Source organism: Trichechus manatus, unplaced genomic scaffold (assembly GCF_000243295.1).
Source record: "Trichechus manatus latirostris isolate Lorelei unplaced genomic scaffold, TriManLat1.0 scaffold00013, whole genome shotgun sequence".
Taxonomy (NCBI): Eukaryota; Metazoa; Chordata; class Mammalia; order Sirenia; family Trichechidae; genus Trichechus; species Trichechus manatus.
Window position 1 is genome coordinate 30,998,447 of NW_004443949.1, and position 12,608 is coordinate 31,011,054.

Sequence of the window (12,608 nt, forward strand, 5' to 3'; positions counted from 1 at the left end):
GCTTTTTTAAAGTGGATTATAAGTGTGGTTGGTGATATTGAGGCAAATTAAATGGGCATAAAAATTTGTATATGTTGGACTGAAAATAGGTAAAATAACACATATAATTTGCCATCACTTAGGGTCAAAGGAGCCCTAGTGGTGCAGTGGTTAAGAGCGACAGCTGCTAACCAATAAGTCACCAGTTCAAATCAACCAGCTTCTACTTGGAAACCCTTTGGGTTAGTTCTTCTCTGTCCTATAGGGTTGCTATGAGTTGGAATCTACTCCAAGGCAATGAATTTGGGTTTTGGGTTTGAGGGTCAAGCACTATTTGTTTACGATCAACATTGCAAATGGCTTTAACTGAAAGTGCTGTAAAATTTTTAAAATTCAATTTATTTCATTTTTTGAGTAAGTAACATGCCTGAGGTGAAAAGGCAGAAAAAGAAAAAGAGACAAATATATTTATCTAAAATTTGGACATTGAGAGGCCATGTACCTATTGTCATTATAATTTATTGATAAGATCACTGAGTCACAGGGAACTTAAATTTCCCAGGGTTACACTGCTAGACATTTGCAAAGTTGGGATTCAAACCCAAACTCAGAGACTCCTGTGTCCATGTTTTTAGTCCTGCAATTGTCAACTTCTTACAGGAAAATGGATTCCTATGGGCCAATGCACCTGAAGAACACCCACCACCCCATCCATCAATAGAGGCTGTGTGATGGTTAATGTTATGTGTCAGCTTGGCTAGGCCATGATTCTCAGTATTATCAAATTTTCTTCCATTTTGTGATCTGATGTAGGGGGAGTTTCCTTGGGGTTGTGGTCTGCATCCAATATATATGGACGTTCTGACAAAGCTCTCTCACTCTAGATCCTGCATTCGACCCATCATCCTCTAACTTCCAGTTCTTGTCAGCCCCTGCAACCACATGAGTCAGGAAAAGACTCCAGCCTGATCACTGACCCATGAATTTGGGACTTGCCAGCCTCCACAACTGCATGTGAACAATTGGTTTGAAATAAATCTTTCTCTCTCTCTCTCTCTCTCTGTCTATATATATATATATATATTTCACTGAATTTGCTCCTCTAGAGAACCTTGCCTTAGACAGCTTGCATGTTGCTATGATGTTGAAAAGATTTCAGCAAAGCTTCCATACTAAGATGGACTAGGAAGAAAGGACTTGTGATCTACGTCCAAAAATCAGCCACTGAAAACGCTGTGGATCAAACGATCCAATCCACAACTAATCATACGGATGGCACAGGACTGGGCAGCATTTCATTCCACTGTGTGTGAAGCCAACTCAATCTCAACTAACAGCAAAAACAATGTGAGTCAAGTCAATCAGGAAGGCAGTAAGTTAAGCCAAGACCAGTCTTCTGGGAGAGTGGAGAGAGAAGTTTTTTCTTAACTCCCGTCTTAGATTCTTCTGTACACAGAGTGCTTGCATTGTTCTTCTATTTATCCCCCACAGTGCCCAGTTTCCCAGGACAAAGGATACGCTTAGTCAAAACTTACTAAACTAGTGAAGTGGCTGAAAGAATGCCACACTGAAAGAGTGATCAGAAGACAGCTCAGACAGATTGTTACATTTAGTTGCTCTGTAGGAGCAATTATAATAATAGTAATATATCTTATTTTAAGTTACTTAATGAAAAACTGCTTAGTGTGTATTTTGAAAGCCGACCTTTAGTAATCTCACCAATTCCCCTTTCTGCTCCTACATTTGCATTTAAACTTTCATTTACCCAAGGATGACATGTCATATCCCAAAGCGTGCCATCTTGTGAATTTTAGGATAATGTTGATTTATATTGTCCTTTCTAATATTTCTTCAAAAAAACTTCACACTTAAAACATATCAGAATTCTTCCCCACCTGCCCCTGCCACAGAACCACAGACAGAATCCAAAAAATACTCTAGGCATTCCATAATATTTCCAAGGTAGATTTACAAACTAAAACATAACAGCGACCCTGGGTTTCAGTTATAAAAACATATTTCACTATCAGAATACAGCTACCAGCTGACACAGAGTAAGCACAGTGAACTTAAGTTAAAAGGAATTGCAAAGAACATCCTGCCTGTTAATTTAAGCAGTTCAATAAACTGGGCTGTTTCCTGCAGGGTGAAGGACTTTTCAGAAACCGTAATGAACATCTTTGGAATAGCATTTACAAGCTTAGCCACTCGCCATGGAAGACTGATTAAGTAGGGGAAGATATTACCTTTTTATCCAGCCTTTCCTCTCACATACTTGCCACTGAGATTGAACTAGCTAGTGTCTGCAGTGCAAAGATAGCATTGCTCAAAACGTATTTGTCCAGTAAATCCGCAGATATAATCATTTATTCTAAAAGCTCCTTATCGAAACTTTTGCCAGTGATTATATAGTTGTCCTACACATACAAGAAAGTATTACAGCATATTTAACTCAATGGAAAAAGTGATGGACATTATTCTTGGATAAAATTATATTTCAGAAGAAAAGAATGATTCTTGTATTACAATGCATTTCAGTGTGAATTATGATTTCTCATTTGGTAAATCAAAATTCCGTCATATTTAAACAGAGAAACTCAATTACTCTTTTTAAATTTATTCAAATTTCAAAGTTTTAACACTTAAGAGTCTTTTATTTATGCATTTTTAAACAATCTAAGTTGACAAATAATAGATAATCACAAAAACTAATAAAATTACATTACAAATTAATAATACGTCTCATATAGAATGATAGAAACTTAAATGTTATCTGATATAAGTTCATTTACACAGCAAATTCATCAATACTTAATATGTTTTAATCATCTATTTATATATGACTCTCTGTTATACTTGAATAGAACTTAACCAAGTTAATCCTTTCTGGTAATTGCATAAACCCTGAATTATTAATAAAACAAACAGTTATTTCCCATCAACAAGCTCTCTAAATAGGATGGAGTTGGTAATGGAATAACTGATGCCTCCATGCTCCTTTTTCAAAGGAAGACCCCTTTCCGTATGAAGGAATACCCTATTTAGTATCTCAGATGAACAATTATATAATTTTTATAGTGTATCCACATATGAAAGTAAGCCTAAAATATATTGCTTGGTTTTCTAATTTTTCTTTTTTTTATTTATAATAGAATTATACCAATTATATTCTCTCAATGAACATTTAGGTTATTTTCAGGTTTTAAAAATATTTATTCATGCAACAAATAATTAATAAGCACTCATTCACCATGTACAAAGCCCTGTTCATGGCACTGAGAATATATCAGTGCACAAAATAGACAGTAACCCATGTCCTCATGTGTCTTACATTCTACTGAGGTAATGCAGATGATTTATAAGATATACTACTAAATATATTGCAGGTTAGTATGAACCAAGTGCTCAGAAGAAAAACAAAAAAAAAGGCAAGAAATAGGAACACAGAGTGATGGAGGGCATTGCAATATAGACAGAGTGAACATGGAAGGTCTCACTTAGAGCAAATGCAAAGGCCCTGGGGCAGCAGCATGCCAGGCCTGTTTGAGAACCTGCCAAATACCTGAGGATATTACAAACTGTTGCCTGTTAGGTTCCCTGGAAGCAGAAGCTGAGAGGGAGTTTGAGGTGCAAAGTATTTATTAGAGATGAAAATCATGAAGTGAGAGAAGAAGCAGCATTGAGCAGAGGAAGAAGATAAATTGTAACACAGGTCTGACAAAGCCTCAGACAACCCAGTTGGGAGCTCTGGAGTGTATGCCTCGTCTCTCTGACCTGGCAGGAGTGTATTCATCCATCTGACTCAGGCACTAAATGGGGGCTGCCTCAACAGTGTGTGACCTGAAGTGCAGCTGTAGCGGACCCTGAAGGAGCTGAGCGCTGAGGCAGCATGCTGACTGCGCATCCTTCAGTGGAGATCTGGGCAGGTAGTCCTTGTTTCTTCGCCTCCAACCTGGTGCCATTGTAAACTAACCATTTGCTTGGAGCTATTTACCACACATGAACAAGGAGCAATCCCGTCTTCAGTCAAGAGTACCGGGCTTGCCTCCCTGCCTGGATTGTATCTAGAATTTTGAATAAAATAAAAGGTTTATAACTGGGAGTTTATAATACCTTGTATTTTACAACCTCTTGGTAAATCTTTTGTGAATTTAATAACATAGCCATTCTTCTGTTTACCTTTTTTCTTTCCAACCCTTTTTCAACCCTTTAGGTTTACTAAACCTAAAGATGTTGCAGTAAAATCTCCAATTTTGATGTGAAGAGGTTAAATCCTTAGATCCTCAGTTATGTGACATCATTTTTTATGGCTTACGATCTCAGATTTATATTTTGCTTTCTTCTTATATGAATCTGAGGGAAGTAGCTATTGGAAGTTTTAGCATTCTTTAGTGTCTTAAAATGCTTGTTTGGAATTCTTGTTAGTGAGTGAGTTTGCCTTTTGCTTTCCTTTCCTTTTTTCCCTAATATGCAATTACTTGAGTTTTATTCTTATCCTGCTGGTGTGTTTCAGTTTTAGCTCTGCTTGAATTTCATCATACCACAATTTTGCGATTTACTTTGTTACACTAGAATGAATATGGTGGTCATTTATAGTTGTTTTGAATCCCACTTTGCATATGATTATATTTTTATAAAATTATTTTTTTATCTTCAAAGCATTGTATTAGTTGTAGGTGTTTTAAGGATAAATACTTTAAAACATTAGGAAACTGTTAATTCCACAGTACAAAAATTGTTCCAGACACACATGTACACATACACAAACACACACTCACAGGACCTGAATTGATCTCATACAGAGCTGTGGAAGTGCTAAAGAAAATACTGGGAAATCAAATCTAATCCTCTGTGACCCACTGCCGTCAAGTCAATTCCAACTCATAGCAACCCTATAGGACAGAATAGAACTGCCGCATAGGGTTTCTAAGCTGTAAATCTTTTCTTTTTTTAAATTTTTTTTTTTTTGTACTTTAAGTGAAGGTTTACAGAACAAATAGTTTCTCATTAAACAGTCAGTACACATATTGTTTTATGACATTGGTTAACAACCCCATGACATGTCAACACTCTCCCTTCTTGACCTTGTTTTTTTTGGTGAATATATACATAGCCAAAGACACACCATTTCAAAAATTCCTACATGTACAATTCAGTGACATTGATTATGTTCTTCCAGTTGTGCCACTATTCTCACTTTAGATGAAGGTTTACAGAACAAAATAGTTTCTCATTAAACAGTACATATATTGCCCTATTACAATGGTTAACAACCCCACTATACGCCAACACTGCTCTTACTCAACCTTGGGTTCCCTATCACTAGCTTTTCTGTCCCCTTCTGCCTTCTAGTCCTTGTCCCTGGACTGCTGTGCCTCATTAGTCCCATTTTGTTTTATGGGGCTGTCCAATCCCCGGCTGACCAGTGAACTTCGGGAGTGACTTCACCACTGAGTTAAAAGGGTGTCCAGGGGCCATACTCTCGGGGTTTCTCCAGTGTCTGTCAGGCCAGTAAGTCTGGTCTTTTTTGTGTGTATGTTAGAATTTTGTTCTACATCCTTCTCCAGCTCTGTCCAGAACCCTCTGTTGTGATCCCGGTCAGAGCAGCCAGTGGTGGTACCCGGGCACCATCTGGCTGTACTGGACTCAGTCTGGTTGAGGCCTTGGCAGCTGTGGTCCATTAGTCCTTCGGACTAATCTTTTCCTTGTATCCTGTTTTCTTCATTCTCCCTTGCTCCCGAAGGGGTGAGACCAGTGAAGTATCTCAGATGGCTGCTCACAGGCTTTTAAGACCCCAGACGCTACTCACCAAGATAGAATGTAGAACATTGTCTTTATAAACTGTTATGCCAGTTGAGCTAGATGTTCCCTGATATAAAATTCTTTAGTGACTATTGAATGAATGCATGGATCATAGTACACAGTTGTGACTGAATTTATGAATATAACCTATAATTATTTTCAGAACTGACTTGATGACAATGGTTTTTGTTTTGTTTTTTTTAATAATTACTTTCACATTTACTAAAAACTGTTCCATATTAATCAGAAATAGCATTACTCTGGAATTATTGTGACAAATCACGACATTTTTTCTTGATTGATGTTATAGAATTTTTAACTGTATGGGACTTTTGGGTAATTTTTAACCTCTACCATCAGTCGTTTTCATACAAAAAAAACTGAATCAAAATGTACAGTATCATTTGTCTCATGTTACGAATGTGTTTAGAGGAAAAGTCAATATATCATAATTCCTACTCCAAGCTATCTGTTTTTTTCATCATAACATAATCCTTTTTTTTTTTAATCAAGTAGCACAAATAAGTAATCATCACCCCATATCCCTGTGCTGCAAGTGGTATAGGACAAATGTAAAACAGAGCTTTCTAGAATCTTGCATTCTGTCACTGGGGGATAGTAGTTGTCATGGACTGAATTATGTCTCCCAGTAAATGTGTGCATCAATTTGGCTGGGCCATGATTCCCAGTACTGTCTGACTGTCTTCCATTTTGTGATTGTAATTTTATGTTAAAGAGGATTAGGGTGGAATGGTATAACACCCTTACTAAGGTCACATCCCTGATCCAATGTAAAGGGAGTTTCCCTATGGTGTGTCCTGCACCACCTTTTATCTTATAGGAGATAAAAGGAAAGGGAGCAAGCAGAGAATGGGAGACCTCATACCACCAAGAAAGCAGTGCCGGGAGCAGAGCGCATCCTTTGGACGTGAGGTTCCTGCCCTGAGATGCTCCCAGACCAAGGCAAGACTGATGACAAGAACCTTCCTCCAAGGCTGACAGAGAAAGCCTTTCACTGGAGTTGACGCCCTGAATTTGGACTTGTAACCTACTAGACTGTGAGAGAATAAACTTCTCTTTGTTGGAGCTATCCACTATTGGTATTTCTGTTATAGCAGCACTAGATGAGTAAGACAGCAGTTAAAGACAGAAATAGAGAAGACAGACCTATACTTAGAGCTAGTGCTAGAACTAGAGGTGGATTTAGTTATCGATCAGTGCCTCTCCACTCTGAATATCCTCCCGAATAGCACATAAAACTATTTATAAACACAAACAGCTAGGCCGAAGTCCACGTCTCTCTGGACTGATAACCAAAACTTCTGTAATAAACAAACAACCAAAAAACCCATGATAAACTAATAAAAATCACCAAATAATAATCTCCATGTTTGATTTGAATGCATAGTCATTAAAAAAATAAAACTCTTCATAGGCCTATAATTAGCTGGATTTTACACATGCAACCACTTTTCAATGCGTCCCCACCCATTCATTCTTATTTGGGACCCAGAAGACAGGATACTGGATTAAAGAACTGAAATTAGAGTCAAATTCCCAAGAGTACTTTAGATGTTCCTAGAATCTCCATTCAAATTGAATTAAACCTAATATTATGTTTGTCTCTCTCACTAGATAATTTGCCTTTTTGAGAACAAAGGATCATATGTTATTCGTTTTGAATGTCCACATTTAATCCAGTGCTTGGAACACTGTAGCATTAAAGTAAGTATTCCTCAAATAACTGAATGTTGTGTAATAATTTATGCAAACCCCACTCACCCACACACATTAACAAGAATTCAAAATATCTAGAAGAAAGGCATTACCAATTTTACCAGTATTTCTTTTCTCTTTCATTTTTAAATTAATTTTGTTGTTGTTGAGAATATACACAACAAAACATACAATTCAACAGTTTCTACAAGTACACTTCAGTGACACTGATTATATTCTTCCAGCTGCGCAATTGTTCTCACTCTCCTTTTCTGAATTGCTTCTCCCCCATTAACATAAACTCACTGCCCTATCTAATCTTTTGGGTTGCCTTTGTCACTTTGATATCATAGAAACAGTTCTTAAAAGAGCATAATGCTCAAGGTGACATTTTTTACTAGTTAAGATAAACTATTATTTGGTTTTAAGAAGACTTTAGGGGATATTTTTGGTTTAAGATTTAAAGATTATCTTAGGGTAATAGTTTCATAGGTTCCTACAGCCTCCTTGGTGCCAGAAAGTCTAGAATCCATGAGAATTTGCAATTGTGTTCTGCATTTTCCCCCTTTGGATCTGGATTCTTCCCTTCCTGACTCTCTTTCTTCCTCTGTTGCTCCAGGTGAATAGAGACCAATTGTGTCTTGCATGACCACTTGTAAGCTTTTAAGCACCCAGGCACTATGCAACAAATTGGGAGGTAGAACAGAAGCACTAAAACGTTATTAGGCCAGTTAACTGGGATGTCTTATAAAACTACGACCTTAAATCTCCAAGCCAAGTATTACAAAGGATTTGGTAATTGCATGAAGTGTTTGGTTGTACTTAAGCTGCCTCAATAGCTACTCTTTTTTTTTTTGGTCATTGTTGTTAATATATCTATCACACAAGTTTTGTCAATTCAACTTTTTACGGGTGTACAGTTTATTGACAGTAATCACAATAATGGGCTGTGCAATCCTACCCTTAATCAATTAATTTTTTTCATCGCTGTTAACATCTCTTCTTCCCCTCCTTCCAGCCCCTGATACCCACTAACAAACTTAGGCCTCTATACGTTAGCTTTTTCTTATCTTTTTATGTAAGTGAGGTCATACAATATTTGTTCTTTTGTGATTGACTTACTTCACTAAGCATAATGTCTTCAAGCTCCATCCATATTGTAGTGTGTATCAAGACTTCGTTTTTCCTACTGGTTGAGTAGTAGTCCATTGTATGTAGTTACTACATACATACATATATCTAATAACCAAATGTTTATAAAACTTTGACAACAACAAAAGGACAAATAACCCAATCATACATAAAATGGGCAAAGGACTAGAATAAGCATTTCACAGAAGAGGATATTCAAACGGCCACCAATCACATGAGAAGATGTGCAATGTCGTTAACTATCAGAGATAGGCAAATCAAAACCACAATGAGATACCATTTCACTACCATTATGATGGCTAATATTAAAAAATATATATATACTGGTGATGATGTGGAGAAATTGGAATCTTTCCCATTCATGGTTGGAATGTAAAATGGTACAGCTGTTGTAGAAAGCAGTGTGGTGGTTCCTCAGACAACTAAAATAGAACTATCACATGACCTAGCAATTCCACTCCTAGGAATATACCTCAAAAACTTAAAAAACAGAAACTGTACACCAATGTTTATGTCAGCACTATACACAACAGCTAAAAGGTGCAAACAACCTTAATGCCCATCAACATGAATGAATAAACAAAACGTAAGCGTTACCAGTATTTGTGCTCAAAAGCCAGCTGCAGTCTGTAAAAGATCTAAATGTGTAAATGAAACATAAATGAAACATGGGGATGGCTGTAGGAGGAAAAAAAAAAAACCTTCAAAGGAATGAATTGGAGCCACTCGGGTGGTGAAATAAAACAAGCGAAAAACATATGTTCAAGAAAAATATTATCTGAAGAGTAGAGCAGAGAATGATATGACATTGTCTTGTGAAGAGACATATTCCTTGAGATCACGTGACTGCTTGGTGAGATGTTCATGTGAGAATTACTCAGTGTGATAATTATTAGGTATCTATCACTGTTCAACATTGTGTTATGTGGTGTATAAACTCCACCCCACCCACAGCAAATTGCTTTACCTCTTATAAATCTGGAAAATAAAGAAGATAGCAACCTCCCACAACAAAACTCTTAAGCCTATTGGTATTAATACACACTGTGTGGCGCTTCTCTCTTGTTAAAAAAGAAGTAACCCTTCTAAGCAAGGCCAATACCACCAAAAAAAAAAAGAGTCCTTCTGACTAGTCAGGAAACTAGCTTCTTCAGATGTGTAATTTTCACACTTGTATTTCCTCTGCTTTTTCTGATAGACTAACATGTACTTAATGCCTACTATTTGATAGCCACTGTCCCACATCAAAGAGTAATTATAGTTCTAGAAAGAGAGACAAGATAAAGTTCCTACTTTCATGAAACCATCAGTTAATTGATAGAAACACATTTAAAAAAATTTTTAGACACACTCACACACTCTGCAGGAAATCATTTGAAAATAGACAAAAGACATTGCAAACCAAAGATGTTAAGACAATTTATAGAAAACAAGTATTGTTTGTATAAAAAGTGGGAAATGGCTTTCCATGAAATTTGATGTCTATTGCTGAAAAAAGTAATCCGATTGTGAATAAACAGAATTTCAAAGATTTTGATTAAAGTAATGTACAGGAAATAATTGTAAACAATTAAGCTCAGATACAAATAGATGATAAATGATAAATGAATAAAAGATTTAAAATGTTTTCTTTATTAGGTTATAGATCATTTATTTCACTGTCTGTTGGAGTGTCAGCAATGCAATGTAACTTAGATATATTAGCAGCTGAAATAATTACAGCATGATACAGTATATTAAATAATGCGGACACGTTCACACATCACACTTAAACACATACACACACACACAACTTCAACACATAAAACTGCATAAGCACTAACTTGTACTCCCCTCCAAACATGCTGTAAAAGTTTCTCCACTAAAAAAAAAAGAAGTGGTTATGTTTTTTGTTTGTTTCTTTGTTTTGGGGTGGTGGATGACATTTAGTGTGTGGATTTAGGTCAGAAGGTGATCTGTCTCAAAAAAAATTTACAAAATAAGCCTTTCCCATTTTGCTTTATTTCTTTTTCAGGGATGTGTGTGAGTATTTCAACCATCCACATGAGATATATAAGATAATTAGTTGAAATAATTAGGATGTTGTTAAGTAGAAGTGAAAGACCAGGGTAGCACCAAAGTAATGAAGATATATTTTTGCCAATTTTTAATGAGAAAAAACCCAGCTAAGAACAAATAAAAAGGGAATACTCAAAAGTATCAGAAGTGGGCAAAAACATATTATTTATATCAAAGCAATTCAGATGTATTACGAAAGGCTGAGTTCCATCCCTTAACACCCATGTTACGTTGGTCAAATTCTACAATCCGTCTGCAACTCAGTTTCATTATGTGTAAATAGAGGTTAACGTGCTTATATAATAGTATCTTTAGTGTGATGAAGAAATTTAAAAATTCACATAAAGAACGGTGAGTGGAGTGTTAAATATTCAGGAACTGCTCCCAGATATTCCTATTAATTATCACCATTATTACTACTACCAATATTACTTTTCAGATTTATATCCTTATGAAGATGATTATATGATTTTTTTTATTATTAAATTTTTCAAAAGGATATCCTCTTTGTAAGTACTTTTAGCTGATATTAAATAAATACTCGATTAATGGATGCAGAGTCAGACAAAGGGGACTCCAAGCAGTGCAGCCCCTGCTTACAAATGGCTGTACTTCGGTCAACATATTTTATTTTATTGAGATTTAAGTGAAAGTTTACAGCTCAAGTTAGTTTCTCATACAAAAATTTATACACACATTGTTATGTGACCCTAGTTGCTATCCCTATAATATGACTACACATTCCTCCCTTCCACCTCCGATTTCCCGTGTCCATTCAACCAGCTACTATCCCTTTCTGCCTTCTCATCTCGCCTCTGGACAGGAACTGCCCATTTATTCTTTGTATCTACTTGAACTAAGAAGCACACTCTTCACAAGTATCATTTTATGTGTTATAGTCTAGCCTATTCTTTGTCTGAAGAGTTGGCTTCGGGAATGATTTTAGTTCTGGGTTAACAGAGAGTCCAGGGGCCATGTCTTCTGAGGTCCCTCCAGTCTCAGTCAGACCATTAAGTCTGGACTTTTTACATGAATTTGAGTTCAGCACCCCACTTTTCTCCTGCTGTTCAGGAACTCTCTGTTGTGTTCCCTGTCAGGGTGGTCATTGGTGGTACTGGGTGCCTCTAGTTCTTCTGGTCTCAGGCTGATGAAGTCTCTGGTTTCTGTGGCCCTTTCTGTCTCTTGAGCTAATATTTTCTTTGTGTCTTTGGTGTTCTTCATTCTCCTTTGTTCCAGGTGGGTTGGGACCAATTGACGCATCTTAGATGGCTGCTTGCTAGCTTTTAAGACCCCCAGATACCTCTCACCAAAGTGGGATGCAGAACATTTTCTTAATAAACTTTGTTATGCCAAATGACCTAGATGTCCCCTGAAACCATGGTCGCCAGATCCCCGCCCCTACTACTCTGTCCCTCAAAGTTTTTGGTTGTGTTCAGGAAACTTCTTAGCTTTTGGTTTAGTCCAGTTGTGCTGACTTCTCCTGTAGTGTGTGTTGTCCTTCCCTTCACCTAAGATAATTCTTGTCTACTATCTATTTAGTGAATTCCCCTCTTCCTCCCTCCCCATCTTTGTAACCATCAAAAAATGTTTTCTTCTGTGTTTAAAACTTTTCTTTTTTAAAATTTTTTGGTTGTACTTTAGATGAAGGTTTACAGAATAGTTTCTCATTAAACTGTTAGTACACATATTGATTTACGACATTAGTTAACAACCCAATGACATGTCAACACTCTCCTTTCTCAAACTTGGATTCTCTATTACCAGCTTTCCTGTCCCCTATTGCTACTAGTCCTTGTCCCTGGAGTGTTATGCCTCATTAGCCTCTTTTTCTTTTATGTGGCTGTCTAATCTTTGGCTGAAGGGTGATCCTCGAGAGTGACTTCATTACTGAGCTAAAAGGG